At 42.3% G+C, this 20,984-nt stretch overlaps 1 pseudogene; it reads left to right on the forward strand.

The window, feature by feature from the left end:
• The first annotated feature begins 12,324 nt into the window (after positions 1-12,324).
• LOC115159812 (torsin-1B-like) lies at positions 12,325-20,870 on the forward strand (annotated as a pseudogene).
• The last annotated feature ends 114 nt before the right edge of the window (positions 20,871-20,984 follow it).

The following is a 20,984-nucleotide window of genomic DNA, read 5'->3' on the forward strand; positions in this document are numbered from 1 at the left end:
CACACACACGAACACACACACACACATACAAAGACACACACACACACATACAAAGACACAGAGACAGACACACCGACAGAGACAGACATACAGACACACACAGACAGGCGGGAGGAAGAGAAAACACCCAAAACAGCAGAAAACACCCGGTCCTTTGTTTGGCTTCTTCCCTCACTCGGCAGAGGGCCTGTTTTGGCAGATTTACAGCCAGGCCAAAGACCAGAGAGAGTGCCAGGAAGGCAGGAGAGAGGCAGGTAGGAGTCAGGGGGTCCACGTCACCTGACTGATCCTGATTCATTTCTCTAGCTCTGTTGTTCACCAGTCATACAGAAGCTGATGAGAGTCCACAGATCTCAGAACAGCCAGATTATATAACAAACAGCCAGGTCATCTTCCATAGCAGCCAGTCAGTCAGGGAGCCCCAGGGCTCTCATTCAACTAAAATACTAGATCTGTTTTGTACCTTATTGTCACACTTTTGCTGCTTTGCTGAATGTTCTAATCATAATGTAAGATTTATTGGAATATCAGTCCAGTATCATTAGTATCATCAGCCATCTTGCCTCTATAAAGCCATAGGCAAAGCAATATTTCCTACCAGTTTTGCAGGAAACCTATTTAGTTTTTCATCTGTTTTCCCCCCCCCCCTCCCTTTTTGGTCTCTGTTCCACAATTAAACTTATATTGTTATGTCTGTACATTTACATTCCAACTCACATTCTTTAATATAAACTTGTAAGTGTCACCTCAGCCCTAGCTAGAGTGGGCCAAGCTCCCGGTGGGGAGGCTAGACAGAGAGGGGATTGAACAGGTAGCTTCTATAAACCAAACCATTATCTGTCTCTCCCCATTAATAAAATAGAAAGGTTTGATCTGAATGGCCAGAAAGGGAAATTAAGTTAAAGATTAACAGGTCACGAGCCGGGCAATGTTATTGGTAGAAAATACAACAAAATATGAACATGACCTTTTAATATTAAAGTAACAAAACAGAAATGTGACCCCAACTGTCTCCAAAACATAAACAGGAAGATAAACCCTGAGATCTCAAAGTGGGCAGTCAGAACGTTAAACAACATGATTCCTCTTGCCCCAAATAGTCATGTTATGTCCGGTTCAATGATACATGTCTTTATTAATGTGTCCTCAGTCATCATGGGATCGGGTAGGTCTTGAATGGGTCTCAAGTACAGACACACTATCTCTGTCCGTCTCTCCCTCTCTTCATGATCTGGCATGTCTTTACAACAGTGGTGTAGTGGTGCCTGGAGAAGTGGATATACTCTAATTTTGCCAAAGAATTCCTACACGTTCCACCCGGTGAAGGAAAGGTGTGAAACACTCTATGACAAACCGTGACATACACACTCAATGATAAATACCATATTGGTCTTTCACAGTCAGGCCAACCCAAGTCGTACTGTGCAGGTAGGCTAATAGTAGGGCAACTATTGAAACAGATAAATGAGGCTGTCAACTGTACATTTGCTCATAGGCCTACCGCCATTTGCACATTGTTGTGCTTAAAATGTTAAGAAATAATAGTTTATCAACATTTTAAGCTAAACATTCTGATGTGTCTCTCTCTCTCTCTCTCTACCTCTCTACCTACCTACCTACCTACCTACCTACTTACTTAATTTCATTAGCCAGATCTGGCACTGTGTGGGGGGACTAACATGTTGTCTAGAGTGATCTATGATTTAAAATGATTTATAACATATTTATTCAACCGTTATTTAAACCAGGAAGTCACATTGTTTTAATATAGAATCTAATTTTCCACTTGACTAAGAAAACAGACCTGGGCCTGTACTAAAACAGTACCAGCATAGTGTTGCAACACTGCATCTGATCATCAGCCAACAACATTAAAATTCCTCACAAGTACACAGTATAGGAAAGTAGAGTACTCATTCCAGCAGAAGCATCTGGCTTGCTCTATCTCTGACCCTGGCTGTGTCGCCCAAATCCTCTGGCTTATAGCACAGCTAATGAGACCATGTTAGAAAAGAACTCTCTTACAGATAGAAAAGAAAGGACACACCATATATTTTATTATATCATTCAGAACTCAACAAATTTGTGTTATATGGGCATGTGGATGGACTACTAATGGTGTATTTGGACAAATACACTGCTCAAAAAAATAAAGGGAACACTTAAACAACACAATGTAACTCCAAGTCAATCACACTTCTGTGAAATCAAACTGTCCACTTAGGAAGCAACACTGATTGACAATACATTTCACATGCTGTTGTGCAAATGGAATAGACAACAGGTGGAAATTATAGGCAATTAGCAAGACACCCCCAATAAAGGAGTGGTTCGGCAGGTGGTGACCACAGACCACTTCTCAGTTCTTATGCTTCCTGGCTGATGTTTTGGTCACTTTTGAATGCTGGCGGTGCTTTCACTCTAGTGGTAGCATGAGACGGAGTCTACAACCCACACAAGTGGCTCAGGAAGTGCAGCTCATCCAGGATGGCACATCAATGCGAGCTGTGGCAAGAAGGTTTGCTGTGTCTGTCAGCGTAGTGTCCAGAGCATGGAGGCGCTACCAGGAGACAGGCCAGCACATCAGGAGACGTGGAGGAGGCCGTAGGAGGGCAACAACCCAGCAGCAGGACCGCTACCTCCGCCTTTGTGCAAGGAGGAGCAGGAGGAGCACTGCCAGAGCCCTGCAAAATGACCTCCAGCAGGCCACAAATGTGCATGTGTCTGCTCAAACGGTCAGAAACAGACTCCATGAGGGTGGTATGAGGGCCCGACGTCCACAGGTGGGGGTTGTGCTTACAGCCCAACACCGTGCAAGACGTTTGCCATTTGCCAGAGAACACCAAGATGGGCAAATTCGCCACTGGTGCCCTGTGCTCTTCACAGATGAAGCAGGTTCACACTGAGCACATGTGACAGACGTGACAGAGTCTGGAGACACCGTGGAGAACGTTCTGCTGCCTGCATCATCCTCCAGCATGACCGGTTTGGCGGTGGGTCAGTCATGGTGTGGGGTGGCATTTCTTTGGGGGGCCGCACAGCCCTCCATGTGCTCGCCAGAGGTAGCCTGACTGCCATTAGGTACCGAGATGAGATCCTCAGACCCCTTGTGAGACCATATGCTGGTGCGGTTGGCCCTGGGTTCCTCCTAATGCAAGACAATGCTAGACCTCATGTGGCTGGAGTGTGTCAACAGTTCCTGCAAGAGGAAGGCATTGATGCTATGGACTGGCCCGCCCGTTCCCCAGACCTGAATCCAATTGAGCACATCTGGGACATCATGTCTCGCTCCATCCACCAACGCCACGTTGCACCACAGACTGTCCAGGAGTTGGCGGATGCTTTAGTCCAGGTCTGGGAGGAGATCCCTCAGGAGACCACACACCACCTCATCAGGAGCATGCCCAGGCATTGTGGGGAGGTCATACAGGCACGTGGAGGCCACACACACTACTGAGCCTCATTTTGACTTGTTTTAAGGACATTACATCAAAGTTGGATCAGCCTGTAGTGTGTTTTTCCACTTTAATTTTGAGTGTGACTCCAAATCCAGACCTCCATGGGTTGATAAATTGGATTTCCATTGATTATTTTTGTGTGATTTTGTTGATAGCACATTCAACTATGTAAAGAAAAAAGTATTTAATAAGATTATTTCATTCATTCAGATCTAGGATGTGTTATTTTAGTGTTCCCTTTATTTTTGTGAGCAGTATATATAAATATTTTTCTCCATTCTCAGTTTTGACTGTTCAAATTCTGAAAAATATTTTGATAGATGCGGTAGAGGTCACTGGAACTCTACCAAAACAATGGAAATGCCATGGAAACGCGTGTTGGCTTTACAAGGTGGCTGTTATTCAGCAGGATAATTCCATTGAGAAGGTAGATTTCTATTAAGGTAAAGCAAGACATTTACTGCAACACAATAATGCCCTCTTCTGGTAGGCTTGTCAATTCATTCTAAATAGGACAGGATAGGAGTGGCACATTATTTGTGATAAAAAATTCAGATATACTGTATTGGTCCCTTTAAATCTTGTTTACTGAGTTTACTGTAATGACATTTAGAAAATCTATATACATAGGCTATCATGCAACCTTGTCGAAAATGAACTTTCATTTCACCTCTTAGGCCTATGTTGCATTCATCTTCAACCTATTAGTTTGTGTCCTGGATGACCAATGTTCTTAACAAATGTTGTCAATAATATCTATTTACACATGTTTATGTTTATTTTACGCTATGAAGTATGACATTTAATAAATTGCCCAACCTTGCCCTTTATACTGTGACGTCAGAGACAGACATTCAGATCCATTTTATTTGTCACATGCTTCATAAAACAACAGGTGTGAACTAACAGTTAAATGCTTATGGGCCCTTTCCAACAACGCAGAGAGAAAGAAATAGATAAATAATAGTGAACAAAAATAATACTGAACAAAAATACAAATGCAACATGTAAAATGTTGGTCCAATGTTTTATGAGTTGAAATGAAAGGAGTATTTCTGGCTGTAATAAAGCCTTTTTGTGGGAAAAAAATTATTCTGATTGGCTGTGCCTGGCTGCCAAGTGGGTGGGCCTATGCCCTCCAAGGCCCACCCATGGCTGCACCCCTGCCCAGTCATGTGAAATCCATAGATTAGGGTCTAAGTAATTCATTAAAATTAATATGAACTGTAACTCAGTAAAATCTTTGAAATTGTTGCGTGTTGCGTTTATATTTTTGTTCAGTATACATTCATGTGGATGCTACCATGATTAAAGGTAGTCCTGAATGAATCGTGAATAATTATGAGTGAGAAATAGGGTTGAATGGCAGGAACCTGGTAACCAGGATTTACAGCCCATAACCACTACCTTTTCCTGGGATAAATAACTGTGAAAAACTAGTAAATTATAATAAATTATTTATATGAACAGCATGGTGTGAAATGGAACTGTTAAATGATATGCAATGTCTAAATCTGGCTTCTCTACATCCTCTGCGTGATGAATCATCAACGTTTAGCCTGGGGAGATACAGCCCATCTCAGTATGGAATGCAGTTCACAACACATGTAGACCTGTCTCATCAGGGTAACTTTATTTATTGTGACAGGTAGGCCTACATTTGCTGCAGCATAGTCTATGCTACAGTAATATAAAGACCGAATGCACATCTAATTTACCCATATCCATCTGGCTTTTGGGGGTCACCTTATTTTTATTGTAAAGATATATTTTTTTAAATTGCAGCTGCAGAGTTTTAAAACAGCCCATCACTCGAATATCGTTGCTTTAAATCAGAGCACGCATGATCACTCTGTCGCAGTCTTTCCCTTGCTCCATCAACTCCATTTAAATGACATCCAAAATAAATCATCCTGTTCTAGAGGTATATATAGTCCTATATATACCCTGGAGCTGTCCTAGACTAGGTATTACATTCAATGCAGTATTAGCCTTATATTCACCTAATTAATGATGGGTTATGCATAATAAGCTTCCAACTTATAGCCTCTGTCTCTTGCGCAATACGCACGCACCTGTGCTCCGCTGGCCTCTCTCTCTTAGCTCTTGGAGTCCCATGCAGAAGTGAAAGCCTTCTGCATCTAATTCTAGTTCTATAGTATTCAAGGATGTCATTAGAATGATGAAGATAATGACCACGAAACGTATTTAATGTCACTGTTGAAAGCAAGGAAGGAATGAAGCAACAATACAGAGAGAAAGAGGAGGTAGGCTAATAACATTAGTGGAAATATTATGAAAGGTATATCAGCCTACTAATTATACAAATATTATATTTCAAAATTACAATCAAATTTGCGTGTAACTTTGGAGTCTGCATGTGCGGCACCAGAATAGCATGTTCTCTCCCTGTATTATCATGGTTTGAATGATGTGCATAATTCCAGACATATAATACAGTACATTAATACAGTCCACACTCAAATAAATAAGCCTACTGGAGCTAGTTTAATTTATTTACCCAAAAGAGCATATTGCTACAGTAGCTACATCTATGGGCTTTTATGTTTTTCTGTCATGTGTAATGTGCAGTAGCATATATCAAATATGTATTTGATAACAGCACAATCATTTGGGCTTTTTTGGTCTTGGGCTCATAAAAAGTATTTAATATATGGTTCAACAGGCTCAGGTAGCATCAGACTTGAATTTTCAATCAAAGCTGTAATCAAATCCAGACATACAGTGCATTCGGAAAGTATTCAGACCCATTGACTTTTTACACATTTTGTTACGTGACAGCCTTATACTAAAATTGATCAAATAGTTTTTTTTTCTTATCAATCCTCACACAATACCGCTTAATGACAAAGCAAAAACATTTTTTTTAATGTTTGCACATTTATAAAATAAAAAAACCTGATATCACATTTACATACATTTTCAGACCCTTTACTCAGTACTTTGTTGAAGCACCTTTGACAGCGATTACAGCCTCAAGTCTTCTTGGGTATGATGCTGCAAGCTTGGCACACCTGTATTTGGGGAATTTCTCCCATTCTTCTCTGCAGATCCTCTCAAGCTCTGTCAGGTTGGATGGGGAGCGTCGCTGCACAGCTATTTTCAGGTCTCTCCAGAGATGTTTCAATCGTGTTCAAGTCGGGGCTCTGGCTGGGCCACTCAAGGACATTCAGAGACTTGTCCCAAAGCTACTCCTGTGTTGTCTAGGCTGTGTGCTTAGGGTCGTTGTACTGTTGGAAGGTGAACCTTTGCCCCAGTCTGAGGTCCTGAGTGCTCTGGAGCAGGTTTTCATCAAGGATCTCTGCACTTTGCTCCGTTCATCTTTCCCTCGATCCTGACTAGTCTCCCAGTCCCTGCCGCTGAAAAATCTACACAGCATGATGCTGCCTCCATCATGCTTCACCGTAGGGATGGTGCCAAGTTTCCTCCAGACGTGACGCTTGGCATTCAGGCCAAAGAGTTCCATCTTGGTTTCATCAGACCAGAGAATCTTGTTTCTCATGGTCTGAGAGTCCCTTAGGTGCCTTTTGGCAAACTCCAAGCCTTTTACTGAGAAGTGGCTTCCATTTGGCCACACTACCGTAAATGCCTGATTGGTGGAGTGCTGCAGAGATGGTTGTCCTTCTGGAAGGTTCTCCCATCTATACAGAGGAACTCTGGAGCTCTGTCAGAGTGACCATTGAGTTCTTGGTCACCTCCCTCACCAAGGCCCTTCTCCCCCGATTGCTCAGTTTGGCCGTGCGGCTAGCTCTAGGAAGAGTCTTGGTGTTTCCAAAGTTCTTCCATTTAAGAATGATGGAGGCCACTGTGTTCCTGGGGACCTTCAATGCTGCAGAAATGTTTTGGTAACCTTCCCCAGATCTGTGCCTTGACACAATCCTGTCTCGGAGCCCTACAAACAATTAATTTGACCTCATGGCTTGGTTTTTGCTCTGACATGCACTGTCAACTGTGGGACCTTATATAGACAGGTGTTTGTCTTTCCAAATCATGTCCAATCAATTGAATTTACCACAGGTGGACTCCAAGTTGTAGAAACATCAAGTTGTAGAAACAACAAATTAGGATTGTCAATGGAAACAGGATGCACCTGAGCTCAATTTAGAGTCTCATAGTAAAGGATCTGAATACTTATTTAAATAAATGTGCAAAAATGTCTAAAAACCTGTTTTTGCCTTGTCATTATGGGGTATTGTGTGTAGATTGATGAGGGAAAAAAATATTTAAGCAATTTTAAAATAAGGATGTAACGTAACAAAATGGGGAAAAAGTCAAGGGTCTGAATACTTTCCAAATGCACTGTATCTACTTTGTTCAACTTATTTCATTTGCTGTTGTTTTGGCACGATTTGGTGATGCAAATGGATTTCTCCATTGCCAATAACACAACCTGAAATGAACTAAAACTGAAATGGAAGCAGAAATGAGAGTAAGAACTAGGATTAAAATATATAGGAAGATCGTAAAAGGGCATGTGTAATGTAAACATGTTGTGGTGTTCAACACTGAACTTGAGTTACTGAAAATCGTTCCACTTTATTTTCCTCCTGAAAATCTGTTGCTCAATGAAAGAGAGATAAAGGAAATGCGGCTGTTTATTATTCAAATCTGGCTGGAGTGTTTGTGCAGATCCCTTTTGATAACAGAGGCAGATGCTGCCAAGAGTAGATGGGTCAGGGAGGGGGAGAGGAGTGCTTGTTGGGATGTGCCCTCTCAGCTTTCAGGCTTCCTCTCTTGTCTTATCTCTGCCTGCAAGAAGGCCTGTGTTTCATCATTAGGTGCACTGATCCTGGAACATAATGACCACCACTTGGTCCCTCTGCGTTAGGAAAAACAGCTTTACACATACCCACAGAGAGGAAGACAAAACACCAGGCCCTTTTTTTGGCTTCTTCCCTCATGAAGCAGAGGCCCTGTGTTGGCAGATTTACAGACAGGCCAGAGACCAGGAAGTGGCGAGTTGCTCCCGAGTGGCGCAGCAGTCTAAGGCACTGCATCTCAGTGCAAGAGGCGTCACTACAGTTCCTGGTTCGAGTCCAGGCTGTACCACATCCGACCGTGATTAGAAGTTAATAGGGCGGCGCACAATTGGCCAAGCATCGTCCGACTTTGGCCGGGGTAGGCCGTCACAGTAAATAAGAATTTGTTCTAAACTGACTTGCTAAGTTAAATAAAGGTTACATTTAAATAAAATTACAAATGAAAAAAGTGAGGCGGCAGGTGGAAGTCAGGGAGTCCCAGGGCTGCCGAAGGGGGCCACGTCACCCGATTGATCTCTACGGCTCTATTGTTTACCTGTCACACAGCAGCTGATTAAAAGAGCCCACTGATCTCAGAACAGACAGATTATGTAATAAACAGCCAGGTCACCTTCCATAGCAGCCAGTCAGTCAGGGAGTCCCAGGGGTCTCATTAAACTGAGATACCAGACCTGCTTTGTAACTTGTCACAATTTTGCTTCTTTACTAAATGTTCTGATCATACAACATTATTGCTACAAAAAAATAAAAACATGACCTTTTAATATTAAAGTAACAAAACGGAAATGTGACCCCAACTGTCTCCAAAACATAAACATGAAGATAAACCCTAAGATCTCAAAGTGGGGAGTCAGAACATCAAACAATCACATTTATTTATAAGGCCCTTTTTATATCAGCAGATGTCACAAAGAGCTATACAGAAACCCAGCCTAAAACCCCAAACAGCAAGCAATGCAGATGTAGAAGCACAGTGGCTAGGAAAAACTCCCTAGAAAGGCAGGAACCTAGGAAGAAACCTAGAGAGGAACATCTGAGGGGTCAGTCCTCTTATAGTCCTGAGACATGGTCCTAGGGCTCAGGTCCTCCGGGAGAGGAGGGAGAAATAATAAGAGGGAGCATACTTAAATTCACACAAGACACCAGATTAGACAGGAAAATTAAACCAGATAGCCCCCGGCACAGACTATTGCAGCATAGATACTGGAGGCTGAGACAGGGGGGGTCAACAGCAGTGGCACTGATGAGATGTGTCACACAGATGTACACACACAGTACACGTGCATATATACTTTGTATAGATGCATATATAGAACAGATAGATTTACATCCCCAAGATACATTAATATACAGTGCATTCAGAAAATATTCAGACCCTTTGACTTTTTCAACAACAAAAAATGACGTTAAAGCCTTATTCTAAAATGGATTAAATTGTTTCCCCCCCCCCCTCAATCTACGCACAATACCCCATAACGACAAAGCAAAAAATGTTTTAGACATTTTTGCAAATGTATTAAAAATAAAACTGAAATATGACATTGTAACATTCGTCGTCTGAAGTAGACCAAAATGCAGCGGGAATGTGTATACTCATCTTCTTTATTAGAAGGAAAAACACAAATAAAATACTTATACAAAATAAACGACGAAGACAGTCCTGTAAGGCAATAAGCTATACATAGAACAGGAAACAACTACCCACAAACACAGTGACAAAAACCCCTACTTAAATATGACCTCCAATTAGAAGCAACGAAGAACAGCTGCTTCTAATTGAAGGCCAAACCAAAAACCCTGAACATAGAAATAGACTAAATAGACACAGACATAGAAATACACTAACATAGAACATTGCCCAAAAAACCCCGAAACACACTAAACAAACGCCCCCTGCCACGCCCTGACCAAACTACAATAACAAACAACCCCTTTTACTGGTCAGGACGTGACAGACATTAACAACAGTACTTTGTTGAAGCACCTTTGGCAGTGATTACAGCCTTGAGTCTTCTTGGGTATGACGCTACAAGATTGGCAAACCTGTATTTGGGGAGTGTCTCCCATTCTTCTCTGCAGATCCTCTCAAGCTCTGTCAGGTTGGACGGGGAGCATCGCTGCACAGCTATTTTCAGGTCTCTCCAGAGATGTTCGATTGGGTTCAAGTCCGGGCTCTGGCTGGGCCACTCAAGGACATTCAGAGACTTGCCCCGTAACCACTCCTGTGTTGTCTTGGCTGTGTGCTTAGGGTAGTTGTCCTGTTTGAAGGTGAACCTTTGCCCCAGTCTGAGGTCCTGAGCACTCTGGAGCAGGTTTTCATCAAGGATCTCTCTGTACTTTGTTCATTAGTATTTATTTACAGTACCAGTCAAAAGTTTGGACACACCAACTCATTCAAGGGTTTTTCTTTATTTGTATTATTTACTACACTGTAGAATAATAGTGAAGACATCAAAACTATGAAAAACCACATATGGAATCATGTAGTAACCAAACAATGGTGATAAACAATCAATATATATTTTATATGTGAGTTTCTTCAAAGTAGCCACCCTTTGCCTTGATGACAGCTTTGCCACTCTTGGCATTCTCTCAACCAGCTTCATGACGAATGCTTTTCCAACAGTCTTGAAGGAGCACTTGTTGGCTGCTTTTCCTTCACTCCAAACCATCCCAATTGGGTTGAGGTCGGGTGATTGTGGGGGCCAAGTCATCTGATGCAGCACTCCATTGCTCTCCTTGGTCAAATAGCCCTTACATAGCCTGGAGGTGTGTTTTGGGTCATTGTCCTGTTGAAAAACAAATGATAGTCCCACTAAGCGCAAACCAGATGGGATGGCATATCACTTCAGAATGCTGTGGCAGCCATGCTGGTTAAGTGTGCCTTGAATTCTAAATAAATCACTGACAGTGTCACCAGCAAAGCACCCCCACATCTCCTCCTCCATGCTTCACCGTGGGAACCACACATGCAGAGATCATCCTTTCACCTACTCTGTGTCTCACAAAGACACGGCAGTTGGAATCAAAAATCTCACATTTGGACTCATCAGACCAAAGGACAGATTTCCACCGGACTAATGTCCATTTCTCGTGTTTCTTGGCACAAGCACGTCTCCTCTTCTTATTGGTGTCCTTAAGTAGTGGTTTCTTTGCAGCAATTCGACAATGAAGGCCTGATTCATGCAGTCTCCTCTGAACAGTTGATGTTGAGATGTGTCTGTTACTTGAACTCTGTGAAGCATTTATTTGGGCTGCAATCTGAGATGCAGTTAACTCTAATGTACTTATCCTCTGCAGCAGAGGTAACTCTGAGTCTTCCTTTCCTGTGGCGGTCCTCATGAGAGCCAGTTTCATCACAGCGCTTGATGGTTTTTGCGACTGCACTTGAAGAAATGTTCAAAGTTCTTGAAATTTTCCGGATTGACTGACCTTCATGTCTTAAAGTAATGTTGGACTGTCGTTTCTCTTTGCTTATTTGAGTTGTTCCTGCCATAATATGGACTTGGTATTTTACCAAATAGGGCTACCTTCTGTATACCACCCCTACCTTGTCACAACACAACTGATGGGCTGAAATGCATTAAGAAGGAAAGAAATTCCACAATTTGACTTTTAACAAGGCACACCTGTTAATTGAAATGCATTCCAGGTGACTACCTCATGAAGCTGGTTGAGAGAATGCCAAGAGTGTGCAAATCTGTCATCAAGGCAAAATTCCATTATGTGTGTGTGTGTGTGTGTGAGATATCTAATGTGTATTACGGTTATGACTTCATTTGAATGCTCATGGGGCCAGAAGGTTTTCCTGTCAACATGACCTGACAAGGAAAACCTCCAGGCCCTGCTCATAAACAGCAGAGAGTTGACTGATTGATGCATTACCACCAACACCGTTGTGTCATTGGGATGTCATCAGTAGTGATAATGAACTATTGTTCGTTTGCCTCTGTCCACAGGGGCGTTACTCAGTGGATTCCCAACTGCGTGTTTGACATCCCGATAAAGTTGGTTGGGTTCTCTCTCTCAACGCAGCTTTCCTGTAACACCCCATGTGATGCGCTCACACACACACACACAACGGGATGCGGACGACCCAGCTTGCAACAGGAAAGGGACAGAGCAGTGTGGGGGGCGAGGGTGGGGCTTGGACAGGAAGTTGAGAGAAACATTAGGAAGGGGAACAGGAAATTACCTCAGACGAGACAGGGGGAAGGGGTGAGAGAGGGGGAGAGCAAGAGAGAGAGAAAGGAGTGAGAGAAAAGAGAGAGCTAGAGGGAGAGAGGAAGGAATGAGAGAAAGAGAGCGAGAGGGAGAGAGGAAGGACAGAGAAAAGAGAGAGAGCGAGAGGAAGGATTGAGAGAGAGAGTAAGAGAGCGAGAGAGAGAGGAAGAGAGAGCAAGAGAGAGAATGGAGTGAAAGAAAAGAGAGAGAGCTAGAGGGAGAGAGGAAGGAATGAAAGAAAGAGAGAGAGCGAGAGAAAGGATTGAGAGAGTAAGAGAGCGAGAGAGAGAGGAAGAGAGAGAAAGAGAGAGAGAGAGGGGAAGTAGTGAGAGAAAAGAGAGAGAGCGAGAGGGAGAGAGGAAGGAATGAGAGAAAGAGAGAGAGCGAGAGAAAGGATTGAGAGAGTAAGAGAGCGAGAGAGAGGGGAAGAGAGAGAAAGAGAGAGAGAGAGGGGAAGTAGTGAGAGAAAAGAGAGAGAGCGAGAGGGAGAGCGGAAGGAGTGAGAGAAAAGTGAGAGAGCGAGAGGAAGGATTGAGAGAGAGAGTAAGAGAGAGAAAGAGAGAGAGGGGAAGTAGTGAGAGAAAAGAGAGAGAGAGGCAGGAGTGAGAGAAAAGAGAAAGAAAGAGAATAGATAATACACACCAGGACAATACAGTACTATACTGTATATACTGTAGGGTGATGAGATGGTACGTCACAGAAACTTTCTCCAAGGTATCCCATTGTATTATAATGAGCTACTCTACGTTATAAGTTACAAAGTAAACATCCACCAATACCCTAAGTCTATATTTACATGTCTAGTTAGGAAGTGACTTCATATCCAACATCATCCTCCTCCTCCTTATCCTCCTCTTCCTCCCCAGTCTTACTCTCTCAGGCGAGGAGAGTGACGCATAAAAATAATTCAGAACACGAACAGAGGGTCAAGAGAGAATGGGGGTACCATTCTATTTTTGGAGGGCTACCATATTTCATTTTTCAAATGATAGGTCATGGCCGGTCCCTCTTGTGGTAGATCCTGGGTTATAGTTAAAAACATGGTTTTATCTATTTGGTGTTACAACCTTGAAATTCTTTGGGTTGGTCACTAAGAAAACAAGTTTTAAAACCCCTTCAATATTCATCTATAGCTGTCACGAACGTTGTTGTAATGATTGGACCAAGGTGCAACGTGGAATGGTTTCATCATCTTTATTCGAGTGAAACGCACAGAAAACAATAAAGAGCAAAACGAACCATGAAGCCAATGTAGTGCTCGTAGGCAACTATACATAGACAAGATCCCACAACAAACAGGTGGGAAAAGGCTGCCTAAATATGATCCCCAATCAGAGACAACGATAGACAGCTGTCTCTGATTGGGAACCATACCAGACCAACATAGAAATACAAAAACTAGAGTACCCACCCTAGTCACACCCTGACCTAACCAAAATAGAGAATAAAAAGGCTCTTAGGTCAGGGCGTGACAATAGCACAATAGATTTGTGGTTTGGGGGCCTCTACAAAAGCCTATATTTCAGCCCTCTACAGAAAATGGACTCGGGTGATATCATTAAAATTACTATTTTCCAGAAGAGCCCAGCTCAAGGAGCAGAGAGAATACAGTATATGGTGAGAGGGATCTATATGGCTGATGTGTTCAGGTTGGGTGTCAGCCAAAACCCCTATCCATTAAAACTCATATGCACAAATTTCAACCACCTCTCACTGGGGAGAATGAGAGCGTTTGAGACACAATGAGAGAAAGAGAAAGAGAGAGTGAATGGGAAGGAGGCCAACACCAGACCAGCTTTAGTCAATGGGGCAGGATCTGAATAATGACTGTTATAAATTATCCTGCTAAAACGTGAGAAATGCATACTTAAACTATTGACCATAATGTAAAGGAAAGCAAGAGGAAGTTGAAAAGGATATAAACCACACGGGATAAATGACTGGTTTGATGGTGGCATGGACATCATGGAATAGCAGTTCAAATGTAGTTGATTTCCCTCTATGACTGTGGTCATACATTTTGACCTGACGACGTCCCAGGGAACTAAAGATGAAGCACCATGTTGACTGTTGTCCATCTCAAGGTAACAGCTGAGACAAATAAAATATGTTTTCTCTAGTTAAACACAGAGAGCACGCACGAACACACACACACCTGTTTGAACACTCACAAGAGCAGTTCCCTTTCAAAGAGTATGTGCCCTTCACAGATGAGGAAAAACAAATGTACTGTGTGTACCAGCCAGGTAGGCCAAACTTAAATGTCCTGTCACTGCTAATGGTGTATTCTGGGACACAGAACAAATTATACTGTGAAAACCGTGAAAGAATATTGTAAAGTACAGAAGCTTAAAGGATTAATGAACTGAAATACCTAGTGTGAAACTATGTTGGTAGCGTGACTGAATAAGATCCCCTGTGTTACCATGTAAGTGTGAGATCACCTCTGAGTAGAGGGGGTCTGTTATGGAGTCCTTACCATCTGGGAACCCCCACTGTGACAGGGGTCTTGGGAACAACCTGCCTGGGTTGAGAGGAGGAAGGATGAGGAGAGGACACACAAAATGAATGAATGAGCAGAAACAACAGGAGGAGAAGAGAAACAAACAAACACAGGGCTAGTCTTACAGCCACCTGCTCCACAGACCACTGACCCTACTCAGCCTACTCAGCCCCAGTAAACCTATAGCTATTAGTTGTAACTGCCAACTAACCCTAATCACCAAACCAGATCTTAAACCATTACAATCCACCAGTGCATAAAAGCCCCTTAGATATTCATTTAGAATCCTAAAAATGTAATTAGATCTACAAGGACATTTTATTGATCTGCCAGTATTTTCATTTAGAGATTCTGGTAAATTCTTTGATGTTTCCTACCAATTATTATTGGATTATTTACCATGGCAACCACTTGTTAGTATAAAAACAAAACTTATTTGTCAGTTCGGTTGGCTTTTGTGGAGATCAGACCGTTTTCATTTGCAGGGATATTTGTGAGTTTTTGACCAAGTACTGGGCTTCTGTGTCTGTCATCACTCTTTGACCACGAATTACAAACACCTCAAAAATCCAAAAACTTCAATTTCTCAAACATATGACTATTTTACAGCATTTTAAAGACAAGTCTCTCATTAATCTAACCACATTGTCCGATTTCAAAAAGGCTTTACAACGAAAGCAAAACATTAGATTATGTCAGGAGAGTACCCAGCCAGAAATAATCACACACCCATTTTTCAAGCTAGCATATAATGTCACAAAAACCAAAACCACAGCTAAATGCAGCACTAACCTTTGATGAGCTTCATCAGATGACACTCCTAGGACATTATGTTATACAATACATGCATGTTTTGTTCAATCAAGTTCATATTTATATCAAAAAACAGCTTTTTACATTAGCATGTTTTGTTCAGAACTAGCATACCCACCGAAAACTTCCAGTGAATTTACTAAATTACTCACGATAAACGTTGACAAAAAACATAACTATTTTAAGAATTATAGATACAGAACTCCTTTATGCAATCGCGGTGTCCAATTTTAAAATAGCTTTTCGGTGAAAGCACATTTTGCAATACTCTGAGTAGATAGACCGGCCATCATGGCTAGCTATTTTGACCCCCACCAAGTTTGGCACTCACCAAACTCAGATTTACTATAAGAAAAATTGGATTACCTTTGCTGTTCTTCGTCAGAATGCACTCCCAGGACTTCTACTTCAACACCCAATGTTGTTTTGGTTCCAAATAATCCATAGTTATATCCAAATAGCTGCGTTTTGTTCTTGCTTTCAAGACACTATCCGAAGGGTAACGAAGGGTGATGCGCCGGCGCGTATCGTGACAAAAAAATGTCAAAATATTCCATTACCGTACTTCGAAGCATGTCAAACGCTGTTTAAAATACATTTTTATGCGATTTTTCTCGTAAAATAGCGATAATATTCCAACCGGGAGACCTTGTTTTCGTTCAAACACTGAACATAGAAAATGGAGTCTTCACATGCACGCGCGCACCAGTGTCATTGTTCTCAGAACGACCACTTTCCAAAAGCCCTACTGTTTTTTGCCCAGGGACTGCAGAGTTATCATTCCCCGTTCTGGCGCCTTCTGAGAGCCTATGGGAGCCTTAGAAAATGTCACGTTACAGCAGAGATCCTCTATTTTCGATAAAGAGGCTACAGAAGGCCAAGAAATGGTCAGACAGGGCACTTCCCATATAGAATCTTCTCAGGTTTTGGCCTGCCATATGAGTTCTGTTATACTCACAGACAGCATTCAAACAGTTTTAGAAACTTTAGAGTGTTTTCTATCCAAATCTAATAATTATATGCATATTCTAGTTTCTGGGCAGGAGTAGTAACCAGATTAAATCGGGTACGTTTTTTATCCGGCCGTGCAAATACTGCCCCCTATCCCAAACAGGTTAGCTGACTTGCCTAGTTAAATAAAGGTTTAATAAATGTTTGTACCATGTTGTGTTTTCATATGTTGCTATATGCTATGTTTTCTTAGGTCTCCTTTGTCATGTGTGTTTTGTCCTGTATTTGTATTTTATTTTCAATCCCAGCCCCTGTCCCCGCAGTAGGACTTTTGCCTTCTGGTAGACCATCATTGTAAATACGAATTTGTTCTTAACTGACTTGCCTAGTTAAAAAAAAATTATGGTGAAACTTGCCAGCCAAACAGAAAAGCAAGGCGAAGCAATTCAAGCATTTATGAAAGTCGTAATTGAAAAAAAGTATTTTATAAGACATAAGGCGTTTACAATTATTAAGTGGAACTTTATAGTCACGCGGGAACATCATGTGCCCCGCATAGTCCTACCTTGAAAATGATTCGGCAATCATTATTTATTCGAAAAACACAGTTCCCATCATTTGTCGAAATAAGAAAGTTAAACAGAAGAAAAATCCACCCATTGGACAGATAAAAATGCTTTGCATTAGAAAATGTCTCATATCTGCTGTTTCCATTACACACATCTAATGATTTTTTTGTTGTTGCGACATTGCTTTTGTCGAATAAACCTGGGTCCCGAGTGAAGCAGCGGTCTAAGGCACTGCATCTCAGTGCTATAGGCGTCACTACAGACACCCTGGTTTAAATCCAGGCTGTATCACAACCGGCCTTGATAGGGAGTCCCATAGGCACAATTGGCCCAGTGTTGCTTATCGACCAACACCACCACATGTATTACTAATCACGTTATGAAGATTACCACCTATCCCCATGGATCGGTTTGAATTATGATGTATTAGTGATCAATTTCTACCCCATCAGGTTTGGAAGTTGACCTAGATCAGAAGCTTTTTGGTCAACATATTGCCTCCAGAGTCATCCTTAAAGCTATAACGGGTTTCATGAACAATAAAACCTCTAAAATGCCCCTGGTGCCTTCTCTACATGGCTGGACTGGTACGGGGAAGAACTTTGTCAGCCAGCTGATAACTGAAAACATCTATAAGGAGGGCATGGCCAGCCGTTTCATCCACCAGTTTGTATCTACAGTTCTTCCCCCATCAGAGAGAGATTGAGAACTACAAAGTAAATTGCTATAATTTAATTTCTTTAGCCAGAAAAGTAATTAAGTATTAGTAGAAAGGAAATTCTCAGTAATCAAAAGCTGTAAGATATAGAATGTAAATGTATTTTGTGGCTATGCTGTAAGTTATTCTTCACAGCTCTAGTCTGTGTTTATACTGTTGTGTTCATCCCCATTACCCAGTCAAAGCTGCAGCAGTCGATCAAAGGCAAAGTCACCAACTGCCCACGCTCCATGTTCATCTTTGATGACATGGACAAGATGGACCCTGACCTGATCGACTGCATAAAGCCCTACCTGGACTACTACCAAAATCTGGATGGGGTCTTCTACTGCTAAGCCATCTTCATCTTCCTCAGGTAGGGGAGACAGACCAGCAGTGTGTTTAAGAAATTAAGTGTTTAAAAACTAACTTTTGTATTTTCTTTAACTGGATCTACGGTCGTGGCCAAAAGTTTTGAGAATGACACAAATATTAATTTCCACAAAGTTTGCTGCTTCAGTGTCTTTAGATATTTTTGTCAGATGTTACTATGGAATACTGAAGTATAATTACAAGAATTTCATAAGTGTCAAAGGCTTTTATTGACAATTACATGAAGTTGATGCAAAGAGTCAATATTTGCAATGTTGACCCTTCTTTTTCAAGACCCCTGCAATCTGCCCTGGCATGCTGTCAATTAACTTCTGGGCCACATCCTGACTGATGGCAGCCCATTCTTGCATAATCAATGCTTGGAGTTTGTCAGAATATGGGTTTTGTTTGTCCACAAGTTCTTAATGGGATTAAGGTCTGGGGAGTTTCCTGGCCATGGACCCAAAATATCGATGTTTTGTTCCCCGAGCCACTTAGTTATCCCTTTTGCCTTATGGCAAGGTGCTCCATCATGCTGTAAAAGGCATTGTTCGTCCCCAAACTGTTCCTGGATGGTCGGGAGAAGTTGTTCTCGGAGGATGTGTTGGTACCATTCTTTATTCATGGCTGTGTTCTTAGGCAAAATTGTGAGTGAGCCCACTCCCTTGGCTGAGAAGCAACCCTACACATGAATGGTCTCAGGATGCTTTACTGTTGGCAGGACACAAGACTGATGGTAGCACTCACCTTGTCTTCTCCGGACAAGCTTTTTTCCAGATGCCCGAAACAATCGTAAAGGGGATTCATCAGAGAAAATGACTTTACCCCAGTCCTCAGCAGTCCAATCCCTGTACCTTTTGCAGAACATCAGTCTGTCCTTTATGTTTTTCCTGGAGAGAAGTGGCTCCTTTGCTGCCTTTCTTGACACCAGGCCATCCTCCAAAAGTCTTTGCCTCACTGTGCGTGCAGGTGCACTCACACCTGCCTGCTGCCATTCCTAAGCAAGCTCTGTACTGGTGGTGCCCCGATCCCGCAGCTGAATCAACTTTAGGAGACGGTCCTGGCGCTTGCTGGACTTTCTTGGGCGCCCTGAAGCCTTCTTCACAACAACTGAACCGCTCTCCTTGAAGTTTTTGATGATCGGATAAAATGGTTGATTTAAGTGCAATCTTACTGGCAGCAATATCCTTGCATGAGAAGCCCTTTTTGTGCAAAGCAATGATGACGGCACGTGTTTCCTTGCAGGTAACCATGGTTGGCAGAGGAAGAACAATGATTCCAAGCACCACCCTCCTTTTGAAGCTTCCAGTCTGTTATTCGAACTCAATCAGCATGACAGAGTTATCTCCAGCCTTGTCCTCGTCAACACTCACACCTGTGTTAACGAGAGAATCACTGACATGATGTCAGCTGGTCCTTTTGTGGCAGGGCTGAAATGCAGTGGAAATGTTTTTGGGTGATTCAGTTCATTTGCATGGCAAAGAGGGACTTTTCATCTGATCACTCTTCATAACATCCTGGAGTATATGCAAATTGACATCACACAAACTGAGGCAGCAGACTTTGTGAAAATTAATATTTGTGCCATTCAACTTTTGGCCACGACTGTACAGGCATCCATTATACTATCTTTCCCACAACTGTAGTGACTAGTATTTTACTTAGCTGAAAGTCAGCTGTCAATAAGGCATTTAATCATACAAAATTAGTTATTTCTGATCCCTTAATACTTACTGTGTGTTGCTCATCTCCATAGCAACGCTGGAGGAGATAAAATAGTTCAGGTGGCCCTGGACTTCTGGAGAGCAGGGCGAGACCGAGAGATGGAGCTGAAGGATTTGGAAACACCGCTCTCCTTGTCCGTGTTCAACAAGCAGAGTAAGCCAGCTGTTCACTATCACTCTTTAGATGCACTGTTGTAACTCGTTCTTGTACTTAACAAATCATGCATTGAAAGATCAAATTACACGTGTGTCTAATGTTAAGATTCGTCCCTTTTGTGTTTATAATCCTGGGATTAGAAAACAAGGCTTTCTAGACCTCAAATACAAAATTCCTGTTTTTTTATTCTGTCCAGCCTTGTTTCTTCTCCCTAACCCATTTTATCACTGTCTCATTCCACCTTTCTCACCTTCTCTGTAAAGGTGGGTTCTAGCACACTAGTCTGAGCCTGGTGGACTTCTTCGTCCCCTTCCTGCCTCTGGAGTACAAACACTGTCTGATGTGTGGCATGGCTGAGATGACCGCCAAGGGCCTGAAGCCCAACCAGGAAGTGGCTAACCAGATGGCCAGAGAATTGATTTACTTCCCCGAAACAGAGAAGCTCTTCTCCGTAAAGGGCTGCAAGACCATCAGCAGCAAGCTGGACCACTACACAGTGTTGCAGAGTGAATGATCTATGAATCATAATGAGTAGTAATTTAGGATGAAAGGTGATTTTGTAGGTCTGATCAATCGGTCTGCAGTTGCCGACAGCAAAGAAAAAGGGAACAGCTGCCGCCTACTCTACTGTGGGGACATTCTTAATGAGAACATCTCCGCCAGTCAGAGACAGAAAGTGGATGACCCTCAGGTATCCGGACATCAACAGGCTTGCCTGCTGTCAGACTCTTCTGA

This window comes from Salmo trutta, chromosome 23 (assembly GCF_901001165.1).
Source record: "Salmo trutta chromosome 23, fSalTru1.1, whole genome shotgun sequence".
NCBI lineage: Eukaryota > Metazoa > Chordata > Actinopteri > Salmoniformes > Salmonidae > Salmo > Salmo trutta.